At 39.7% G+C, this 12,127-nt stretch overlaps 1 protein-coding gene across 18 annotated transcripts in view; it reads right to left on the bottom strand.

Moving 5' to 3' along the window:
• Positions 1-12,127, bottom strand: part of NRXN1 (neurexin 1) — a 999,389-nt gene that overhangs the window by 404,028 nt on the left and 583,234 nt on the right. The window lies entirely within an intron of this gene.

Raw genomic sequence — 12,127 nt, 5'->3', positions numbered from 1 at the left:
TCTCCTGTTAATCGTTTTATTACAAGGGTGTCACAGCCAAGAACCAAAAAGGGTAGAGAAAAATTATTTTTCCTCCCCCATAATTTCTATTCCTGCATGAGAGAGATCATTACCTTTAACTTATAGTAGAAAATGCCACAAGTCCTTTCTAGACTTAGCATTCCTTGACTCCTTGTAAAGGAAATAGTTACATGAGCCTCAAGTTGCCAGTCCAAGCAGACAGGGTCTGATTCATCCAATGGTTATTTATATTTTCTATCTAATACTGTCTATGGATATGCAGCTTTCTAGTATTATTAATAAAACAGACTTTATCTAAGGAATAAAAATGAGATGGTGCAGGAGCAGGGAAAGAGTCCTAAATGATTTGGAGCTATAGAAATGCAAAAATTTCCACCCCCCCCCCCAACCTCCCCACCCCCCAGTTTGCCACTTTTTGGCAGGAGGATTATTTTAGGATCATTATTTTTAAGAGACAAAAGACTAAAAATAAAAACCTTTGACCTTCCTCTAAATGCCTAAAAGAATTTAGATAAAGGACTACTCCTGGAAGGGAGGTATCACCATAAATAACTATAGCATAATATAAACTAGGTGTTATAAGCAGGGAGGAACCTAGCAAGCCCCTTTGATCAAAGTCCTCTCTATGTTCCAGTATTTTTGTATGGCCCAGAAAACAGTTGTTTGCTAAACACTCTTCTCATTCTTTCTGTGATTTGTCTTCCTTCTCATCTGTGAACGAAAGGGGCCACAAGCAAACCTGGGAAGGCCTGCATGGCCATCTTGCAAACTCAAAGGCCCAAAGTAACCACAAAGGATGGTCTGAAATTAAAACGTCAACTAAAAGCAGTTTATAGTGGGTAGTCACATGCTAGGCTGGTATCTTCCCTTAACTGAGCCTACTGTCTTTTTTCATCTATGATAACATATGGTTGAAATGTCAGGGTAACTTGTAACTTCTCCTTTTTTCTGGACACCTCAGGACACAACAAAATGCCCTGGGTGCCAGGACAGATATCACAAGTTCCTTCATTGTTATTGTTATCATGTTAATTGTTGACTGTTAACTATCCTGTACCCACCTAAAAGAAGTGTCTATCATTTTACTTTTTATCCAATCCCAGAAGTCACCCCCACCCTTTGCTTTCTCCCATGTCTCTAATCTATCACCAATGGATTTCATGGTCTCCTCTTGTGATTGTAATGTATAAAACACGGTGAAAAATTGCCATTCTCTGGAGCATTATCTTAATTGGCTGAGATTCTGCTTACTGTCAAATGTCGACAGTTTGGCTCAAATAAACTCACAAAAATCCTTTACAGTTTTGAATGTTTTTATGTGAACATTTCCATGTCCCAATATGCTCAAAATGGCATATTAAACTTCATTTTGCCTGATGCTGGAATCTCTCATCTTTATGGGGATTTCTGTCTGTATATAATTAAATTGGTTATCGTGTCCAGTTAATTTGTCTCCATATCAATTTAATTCTTAGACCAGCCAGAACTTAGAAGGTAGGAAAAAATGGTTTTCTTCCCCAACAGAGCTAAGGTGATCTGCTTGACATTCCTCACATATTTTAAAATATATCCCATTTGTAACAACTATAATGGGGGGTGGGGGGGTGAGGGGAAAGTAACCTTACAAGAGATAATAAAGTAATTTTGTATGAAAAAGAAAATCCATTTCTAATTACTTAGTATCAATTGGATTTTTTCTTTCACAGGGGGACTATTCCCAGTGTCCTTGGGCCCTACCCATTTAGAAGGAGGGTGAATAGACTAATAGCAGTCAGTTTAGTTATGCCTCCTTAACAACATAGTAATATACTGTAAAATATATGTAATTTTTTTAACCTTTGCATTTTTCTATTCACTCAGACCTACCTAGAGAGCTTCTGCTAAGGTAGGAGAAATGAATGCCAACTTCAGCTCAATTCAGTTAGTTGTGCTAAAGGCTAAAATTACAGGAACAGCATGAAGAAATAATTGACAGTGGAAGTACATGGTCCTATGAATCCTCTCTTCAGGGAATCTGCGATTGCTCTTAATGGCATTTAAAAAAAAAACCCAAAAAAACAAAAATAAAGGTCCTGTTAATTTTCAAGATATTTTTAAACATACCATTACTTTTAAAACAATCAGCACCATTATGAACTCCCAGGAAGCTGTGAATTAAGAAATGAATATCTTTATTTCATAACCTTTTACAAAACATTAATTGTGGACAATAAATATCAAATCTACTAGAGGCCGTGGTAATGTAACTCAAGTCCTAAAAAAAGTAAAATCTAAAGATGATGGGATAATTAATCAGAATAAAAATTTTCAGTTAATCTTAAAGGAGCTAAATATAAGATCACTCCATAATCTTATCTTCTTGCAGCGTTTTGCTGCTTTCAACCCATACAGATTAAAGGTCCTTGCTGAGTCAGCCATTTTGGAGAAGAACCAACCATGACAGGTGGGACGACTACATTTTTTTTTTTGGACATGATTTTCAATTAGATCATTCATAATACAGTGAAGTAAAGTTGACTGATTATGAATTTTAAAATGCACTAGAATTGGCATTTCAGTTGCATAAGACTGTTATACACCTACTCATCCTCATACGTTAACTATAACACATTTATATTTGTGATTGTTTATAATGACCATCAAACATGTCCCTATCTTTAATCTCTTTGATGACCTTGCAGAGGTCATCGTTCTGTGGAGGACCTGCCTCAGCTCTGTGAATGCTCAGAACCTGGTGTATGTGTGCACTGGCTCTATCATTGCTTCTTGGGGCACATCCAACTGTCATATTTTATCTTTATTGTCCTATATACAAACCAGTGTTTGGTTTTTCTGCATTCTGACAGTGAAAACATCTTCCAGAAATGTTCCCCATCAGGGAGTTGGCAGCAACTCCAAAATCTGGCTTCTGACAGAAGGGCATTCTCGGAGGAGTGCTGTTGCTTTGGAATTATAATTTTATGCCCCTTCGATTCCATTCAATTATATTAAAGTTCAGGGAATTTGTTAAAACCAATCTTGATTATCTGGGACTAAAAGGACATTCTTCCTTTATCATTTTTCAAGGATACCTTTCAATCATTCTTATATTAATCCATTTATTTGACACCCTTTTACTGAATATATTTCTTACTCACTAAAGGGTATGTGCTAAACTTCATTGTTACAACAGAAAAAAAAATATGGTTGCTACCCTTGAAAAGTTTATAGATAGTCTGGTTACTTATGGAGGCACTGCATTAAACAAAGAAAACGTATCATTGTGGCTTTAAGAGTATGAACAAGGAGCACAATATCTGACCAATTTAATGAGGGGAATATGCATTGTCAGTTATTGGACGCCATAAGGACTATGGAAGTTTTAAATAAATTAGCCAGTTATATTGGCGATACAGAGATTTAGTCATATATATGGATACACATATGTCTAGTGCCAGTGCTCTTCATTAATTTTATCTCTAAAATAAGAAATAAAATAACAACATCATTCATTCCAATGAGAAATTTTAAATGGTTTACAGTTAGAGTAATTGGGTAATAAGTCCTGAAACAATGTCCACAATAATACAACCTATTTATCATCATAAACAATAAAGTTAGATTTCTTGGTATCAATAATATTTGAACATCTCACTGATATATTAAGTAGACCTTTGATTGCACCCAAAAGTATGAATTTGTAATATTGGCCATTTCCCTTCCCCCTCTTCTAACTATTTCCAACTATTTTAAAAATTGCCAAACTGCCCTAGCCGATTTGGTTCAATGGATAGAGTGTCGGCCTTCAGAGTGAAGGGTCCCAGGTTCGATTCCAGTCAAGGGCACATGCCCAGGTTGTGGGCTTGATCCCCAGAGGGGGGTGTGCAGGAGGCAGCCAATCAATGATTCTCTCTCATAATTTATGTTTCTATCTCTCTCTCCCTCTCCCTTCCTCTCTGAAATCAAATATATATATATATATATTGAACGCCATAAGGACTATGGAAGTTTTAAATAAATTAGCCAGTTATATTGGCGATACAGAGATTTAGTCATATATATGGATACACATATATATAGATATACATATATATGGATATATATATATATGCTAAACCAAGGCAGAAATAAGAAGCATAGGTTTTCCTGTATTTATTATAGAAATCCTTTGTAAGTTAATAAGTCATAGGTATGATTTTTTATAAAAGGAATTTACCTAGTGAATAATGGTTTACATGGGAAATATAAGAAATCCTCATAAAGAAAAGTCCTCCTAGACTCACCTCCTACTCCATTTAATATCATTAATAAAAAAAGTCAGGTTCCCTGGTAAATTCTTTTAACTTTTAAAATCTATTCAGTAACTCATATATTTGAGAGAAGACATCTTTGTGAATTTTGGAACGTTTGTTCTTATTCCTGAGAGTGACTGTTTTACACAGGCTGGCTCAGCTCTCACACAGATTTAATAAAAAATTCAATGCTGTCCTTCCTGCACCAGTACTACAAAGGTTGGTGGCAAGAGTCCTTGTTAAGCCATATTAGTATTTAACTACCTCGATGACCAGGAGTTTTAAGAATAAACCGAAGACCTGCAGAGGTGATGTCATTTTCTCTAACACACTCTGAATTTTCCCAGATTTTGGAAATGTGTCACCTTTAACTTCTGGAAGAAATTTGGTGAACTTTGGCCTTTCAAGAGCAGCAGAATTATAAGACCTGAGGGTGAGGCAGGAAGGAAAAATACAGAGCAAATTGATTCATGTATTAGGGAGGTAAGTTTGCACAAAGAATGAGTAGGAAGAGTTAACAGAAAGAGATAAGAAATTTATAAGACAGATAAAATCCTAGAATGCAGAAAAAGGTCTCTGGTTTGACTAAGCATTAATATGGAGTAGGAAGGAAGACTTAAAAATAAACCCTACAGAACAAAATCTTATTAGATAGAAATATCATAACTTAGTGACTAATTCTAATTATATGTTTTAAAAACAACTCACTTTAACTCTCACCAGTTTGGCTCAATGAATAGAGTGTCAGCCTGCAGCCTGAAGGGTCCCGGGTTTCATTCCAGTCAAGGGCACATGCCCAGGCTTTCCAGCTCTATTCCTGGTGGGGGGCTTGCAGGAGGCAGCCAGTCAATGATTCTCTCTCATTGTTGATGTTTCTCTCTCTCTCTCTCTCTCTCTCTCTCTCCCTCTCCCTTCTCAGAAACCAATAAAAATATATTTAAAACAAACAAAATACCCAACCTACTTTACTTAAGAGAAACATTGTGTTTCATATTGATATTTTATTAAAAATATAATAATAACAATCTCCTTTAAATATACTTATTAGCAAGTCTTCTATCATTTATTTTAAACATCCAACACATGGCATTATGGATTTAGAAATATAGGGATAGTGTCAGTCCATGTTAGAATAGAACTTTCTGGCAAGGGCTCCTATTCTAGTTTAAGTTCCAAGATACTAATAAGACAGGCTGGCTTTTACCAAATGGATCAATGGGTCTTAATCCCAGATCTGAGACTCTCTGCTGGTTACTAAGCTTCTCATTTACACAGGATGGGAATTAAAATGGTCAGACAGCAACAAACACAGTTTAGGGAGGAATAAGAAACAATTGAATGCATTTCCTCGATCATACCTGTTCTCTTCTCTGTATACATGTGGTCTGTACAATTCAGAGAGGAACATAGAAAGGGACTCCCTCATTTACTATACTTTTCTGATAATTAAAAAAATCTTATGAGCAATTGACTTCTTTACACTTGTAAACATCTCTGCAGATTAATTTTAGTTCCTGCTTAATGAGGCAGATTATGAAACTTGCTTATCAATTTATCAAACACTTGCCATCTCTGATAATTGTTGAGGTGTCTCTTTCTTGAATTAGTATTCGTTCATCACTGACAAAGCCAATTGTGCATTTTTTAAATGTTTGATCACATATATTGTTTATACAATAACTAGTGATAAATTACCAAACCAAACCTAATTAATAGTGCCAGACCCAGCAAAAATACTGCAAAGAGAAAATTAAAGTGGAAATGCTTTCTTAGGTAAGCTTTTTATATGATTGCTTTGCTCTCTGCTCTCTCTCCAGCCCCCCAGCCACCCCTGCTAGATATCATTACCTGCTAGATAGAGGGTTGACTAAGTTTAGATTATTTACAGAATACCACCATTGGATGCATTTAATTTTACTAGTGTTTTTCCATCACTGCCTCTAAAAAAATAAAAATGCCAAATGATAGGATCATGGAAGAGAAATGGAAATGACACTTCATGGAAGTTATGAGGAGGTCAGCTAGATTTCAGTAAGGTGAAATAAAAAGTGATTATTTTACAAAGACATCTAAATATCAATATTATAAATCAGCACTAATACTTGAGATATATTGTCAGAACAGAATTATGTGATCATTAGGGGAGAAAAATATTTGGACAAGTAAAATTTATGACAAATAAAAGAAAGTTAGTAGTAGGAGTCATATTCTTTATATTGGTCCTAGTTAGGACTTGGTAAATAAATATAACCTATATAATAAAAGCCTAATATGCAAATTGTCCCCTTGGGCAGTCATTCCACTGGGAGTTCGACTGGTAGTCCTAGAGTTCGACTGCTCACTATGATGTGCACTGACCCCCAGGGGGTGGAGGGGAACATGGCGGGTGTTGGCGACGCTGCACTGGCAGTGGGGGGCAGTGGAGGAGCTGCTAGTCCTGATGGGCCCCGATGAGAGCAGGACAATGGTGGGATGATGGAACACATGAGCGGGAGGTGCCAGACCAAGGCATGTGTGAGCAGGGGCCCGACTGCCCTGCCTATTGCCCCATAGATGGCAACTGGTGGCAGTGGCAGGGGGCAGGTCGCCGCCCAGCTCCCAGGAGCTGAAGGAGCCTGGCTGGGGGGTCTGGCCCCGACCCATCACCCCACAGACAGGGTGGTGGAGCGGGTGAGGGAGTGTCACCAGGCCCAGGTAGGGTCCCAGGTGGGGCTGCGGGGCTGTGAGGCTGGGGACATGAGCTGGGGCCTGATCTCCACAGGCCACCCTGAGGGACCCCACCCATGCAAGAATTTGTGCACCGGGCCTCTAGTATTTTATAAATGAACTAGAGGCTCAGTGCACAAAATTCATGCACTGGGGGGTGGGGTTCCCTCAGCCCAGCCAGCCCCTCTCACAGTCCAGGAGCCCTCAGTGGATGTCCTACTGATGGCCACAGTCTGGCAGCAGAGGCTCGGAGCAGGCACTGTGTATGTGTGTGTGTGTGTGTGTGTGTGTGTGTGTGTGTGTGAGCGTGTGTGTCTGCTGGGGGCCTGCCCTAGCCACACTGTGGAGGCTTGGAGCAGGCACCCCTCTGTGTTGATCTCTCAGGCTCCTGGCCTCCACTGCATGTTTTTCTCTCCCTTGAGCTGTGGCCAGGGTGGGGTGCTGCCTGCGGGCCAGGCTTTCCTGCTCATAGATCACCGGATCACTGCAGAGACCCGGGGCAGACCCTGCTGGGTGCTGCCTATGGGGAACTTTCCTGCTCTGAGATCGCCATGGCGATCCCAGCAGCAGGCCCACCTGGGGGCTGGCTGCCCTTCGCACTTGCCTGCTCTGGGATCATGGTGATCCCCAGGAGCAGGCCCACCTAGGGTCCCTCTGCACTTGCCTGCTCTGGGATCATGGCGATCCCAGGAGCAGGCCCACCTGGGGGCTACCTGCCCTCTGCACTTGCCTGCTCTGGGATCATGGTGATCCCCAGGAGAAGGCCCACCTGGGGGCTACCCGCCCTCTGCACTTGCCTGCTCTGGGATCGCCATAGGGTCCCAGCTGGCAGCGGGGCTTAGGCGGCACACAGGGGTCCCAGCTGGGGGCGGAGCGTAGGCACAAAGGGCTTAGGCGGCACACGAGGGTCCCGGCTGGGGGCAGGGCTTAGGCGGTGGGGGCTTAGGCGGCAAATGGGGGTCCCGGCTGGGGCGGGGCTTAGGTGACGCGATCGCGCTGCCTAAGCCCAGCTGCCCAGGGCTGCACACGGGGCCCGGAGGGCATCTGGCACTGGCCAGCCCTGCCTGCAGTATGCAAATTAGCCACCATCTTTGATGGCGGTTAATTTGCATATGGTGCTGATTAGCCAATGGGAAGCGTAGCGAAGGTATGGTCAATTACCCTTTTGTCTTTTATTATATAGGATGAGCATGTGAAACAAGAGATTTCAAATAGGTAGCCCCTAAAGTTAAATCAGGCCCACAAACTTGAAGGTTTGGCCAAAGTAATGGTTTATAAAAGAAAGTGACCAAATTTAAAAATCAGCAGGTGTTCCTTAAATTCTCCATTTCTTTAAAACTTGGAAGAAATTAAACATTCCTAGGAAGGACATAAGGAGAGAAGTACGATAGAGAAAACTGCAGGCCACATCTCCAGATTGAAGACATTTTGTTGTCTGAATGTTATCATTTTCTAAGCTTTGTAATTCAAGGGCTGTTTCCCTGTTAAGATAAATTATCTGCATAGATAATTTCCCTCTTTGAAAGAGTTATTTCCTTCTCTTCCCAGACTATATATTACCTCCATTTTTCCTAACTTACTGTCAGTTATTCTCAGAACTGAGGAACCTCTTCAGACAAAGTTGCATTTCTAATGCTAACTAGCCTGTTAGTCATTTAATTTATCTTTTTTGTTGGAATTTGAGCTTTGGGGCACCTCAAGTAAAAGTTTCACAAATTATTCCAAGGAAATGGATTAGAGGATCGTGAGCTATTTTCAAACCAGGCCAAACAGAAAACTGCCCGTTAATTTAAAGGAGTAAAAATATCTTGCCTTAAAAAATAGGTAAAAGGAATTTACAAAAACAAAAAAATGAGAAAGGGAGGCAAAAAAGTAAGCTCTTCCAAGGTAGATCTTTTCTCCTTTTTAATTTTGTGAAAAAGTGGGGCAAAAAAACACATCGTTTCTCACTTTCCTCATAACAGCTTCATGTTTCCTAGTATTTCATTCTCTGTAGTTTGTTACATGGAAGAGACAGATTTGAAAAATAGGCTTAATCTACAACTTTTTCATGACTTTCTAGCCACATACGGATCTGACAAAATTACTGCTCACTTGCTGCTGACACATACAATTCCCAGGGGAAAAAAAGGAAAAGGGAGAGAATTATGCTGGTCAATTCACAGTTAGCAAGGAAACCTAAGACATTTAAAAATCAACAAGTGTCATCTCACGGGAGAATCCATTTGGTTGTCTGCATGCTGCCATTTCCCAGGATTCGTAATTTGAAGACTATAAATAAAGTATTTGACATAGTCCATTTCCCCTCCTTGAAACAGTTTATTTCCTTGGCTTCCAGAATGCCAGAGGCCAGTTCTATTTTTCCTACCTTGCTGACCATTAATTCCATCTCCTTTGCTAGATTCTGTTCTTTTATGGCCTCTGAATACCACAATACTCAGCTTTCATACCTCTACCTCATCTAAACTTATTTTCTAAGTAACTTACCTGTTCTTATGTCCATCCAGCCACCTCTGATGTGGCTCCTAACATAAGTATCAGTGCTAGGAATAAAACAGACCAGGCCTTTGTATGCTTGCTGGCTTTAAAATATAGTCTGATTTCATCCACCTCGATGAAACACACAAACACCACTTGCATGGCTCTCTGCTGAAATCTGTGGAAGGTGAACAGACTCAGAATAGCTCAAGTTTATGAAACAACTTGTATCAGGCAACGTGCTAAAAGCCCCAGAGGCATTATGCTATTCACATTCCTTGTGAGAGCCTCATGAGTTACAAGGTTCCTATTTTAGAGATGAGAAACTGAGAACATTAGGGAACTTGTCTGAATTCAGATAGCTGTTAAAAAGGAACTTGAACCGTTGCCTTTGTGATGGCTATAGGTCTAGTCCACTGAGGTGATCTTCAATGTAGAGCTCATTCCCTCTACCAAGCTTCAAGGACACCCCTGAAGACCTTAAAGTCTCAACCAACCCACATATGAAAGTACTCTGCTAGCTCCTTAGGAATTAAAAATGCAGGAGGCCATTTACTTCTATCCATGGTGTTCTTCCCAGTAATCCATTAAATGGTTATTGAATTACTAAAATGTAGTGTTCATAAACTAAAATTAGCACTTAATAGAGTTTACTGAGATTCTAATTCAGTATTCTAATGAGAAATCTGGCTGCTGCCCAACACCTGGGACTAATGCAAATAGCAAGTACCCGGTGTGTGAACACATGTAGATAGCGGACTTGTCAAATTAAGCAGGGAGATACTTTTTTTTTTTTTTTTTTTTTTTTTTTTTTTTTTACCAAAGCATCTTAGTCACTGATAGAAGAAATGGTTTTCAAGTACCATAATTATTTTTTTGTTTACTTGTTTTAATATGTCTTTATTGGTTTTAGAAAAAGAGGACTGGCTGTCTCCTGCACACCCCTTTCTGGGGATCAAGCCCATAAATGGGAATCAGACCAGGGTCCTCTTGGTGCATGGGGTGATGCTCAACCAACTAAGCCACACCAGCCAGGGCCCAAGTACGGTAATTCTTGCTTTAAAGTATTAATTCCTGTTTATATAAACTTCATTATCATTCATTAAATATTTTTTTGCCTAACTCTACTCTGGGTAATGATGCATATTTGAATCAAAACTCTTTGTGACCCACAATGGTATTAAGGGCTAGACTTGCCAACATACATACATAGTGAAAAAATATGAATCATCTACACTCCTGTTACAAAGCAAATGTAAACTCAGAAACAGTAAGGTACTCTATTCAGTAAAACAGCTAAGAACCTATATTTCATTAAGCTTTACATTTTCCAAGACAGGTTTCTGAACAGTTTTACACGGAAAAGGTGTATTTCAGTCTCAAGTTTGGAACTTGAGGTCAAAATTGTTGAAGGCTGTGGCTGTGTGTGAGCTTAGGCATTTTTAAAAGGGAAAATAGAAGATACTGGCAACCTTGATTTTTTTGAGGAGTCTCAAGTTCTAGTCCTGATCCTTTCCTGGAAATGGCCACAGGTCTTCAGGAGACACTGTGCAAGGGCCCTACCCACACCCTGATGACTGCTCTGGGGTCAGACCACAAGGCTGCCTCTACTTTCTGTGTCATTCTGGTCTGGTGACAGCAACCATAGAGAAGGTTTGGTTTCAGCATTGTGTAGTTAACACTGCAGATGACACAAGAACATGAGCCAGAGGGGATCAACTACCAAAGTGCCATCAGTGTCACACTGCCCCTGTGCCAAGTTTCTCTTGTGCTTCAGGACAAACACATACAATGATGATTTCTCAGCCTTCACTAATGTAGAGAGCCCTCTTCTGGGGCCTCTGGTTGCTGTACTAAAGTATAAGCAGAGAATGACAAAAGGATAATGAGTGTTTACTGGGTGTTCACCATGGGCTGTGGATGCTGCTTAGCCACTTGCGTATGTTGACTGTTTATTACTAACAGTGACACGATCAGTAGGTCTTCCTGTCTCATCCATTAAGGTACACAGTAAGGCTCACTGGCCACTTCTTGACCAGGAAACAAGCACCTAATATCTTCCTCTCTGCAAATCTGAGATTTTCAACAATAATTGATTTAAGAATTTATCTATAGGTCCTTCATTCACATTTACTTTCTGGTGATTTTCAGTAAAAAGAGTAGTCTTGGAGGAAAACAGTCATGTTTAGAGTGATAGAGGTAGAAAAATTTATTTTTTTTATCTTTAAAAATGTCTTCACTAGTTTTGCTGATGTTATTGAGCCATATCACATTCCTGTAGAGGAACATATTCCATATTTATGCAGGAAAGGTGCTTTTAAAAAGTCATAATTACAACCAGTCAATCAACAAAATAGTAAAATCACAAACCAAACCAAACCCAGCAGTTTTAAAAATATAGCTTTCACACATTCAAAACAAAGTATGTATCATAATTCTGTAAAAAACACAAGGGTGTTCTGAATTGTTTAAGATAGAAAGAGAAGAAGTTGCAAAAGTCATGATCATCATCTTAGTTTAAAGATTGCTTTACACACAAGCAAGACTTGGTGACGACACAGGAAGAGGCGCTGACCTTTATCAGGCCCATAGCCTTTTAGGTGGTTTTTCTCCTATTAATGGAATTGATTTATTGGCTAAGTTTCCCAATA

The sequence above is a fragment of the Myotis myotis genome, unplaced genomic scaffold, assembly GCF_014108235.1.
Source record: "Myotis myotis isolate mMyoMyo1 unplaced genomic scaffold, mMyoMyo1.p scaffold_m19_p_14, whole genome shotgun sequence".
Classification (NCBI taxonomy): domain Eukaryota; kingdom Metazoa; phylum Chordata; class Mammalia; order Chiroptera; family Vespertilionidae; genus Myotis; species Myotis myotis.
The sequence above is the reverse complement of the archived record's forward strand: the minus strand, read 5'-3'. Positions and strand labels throughout refer to the sequence as shown.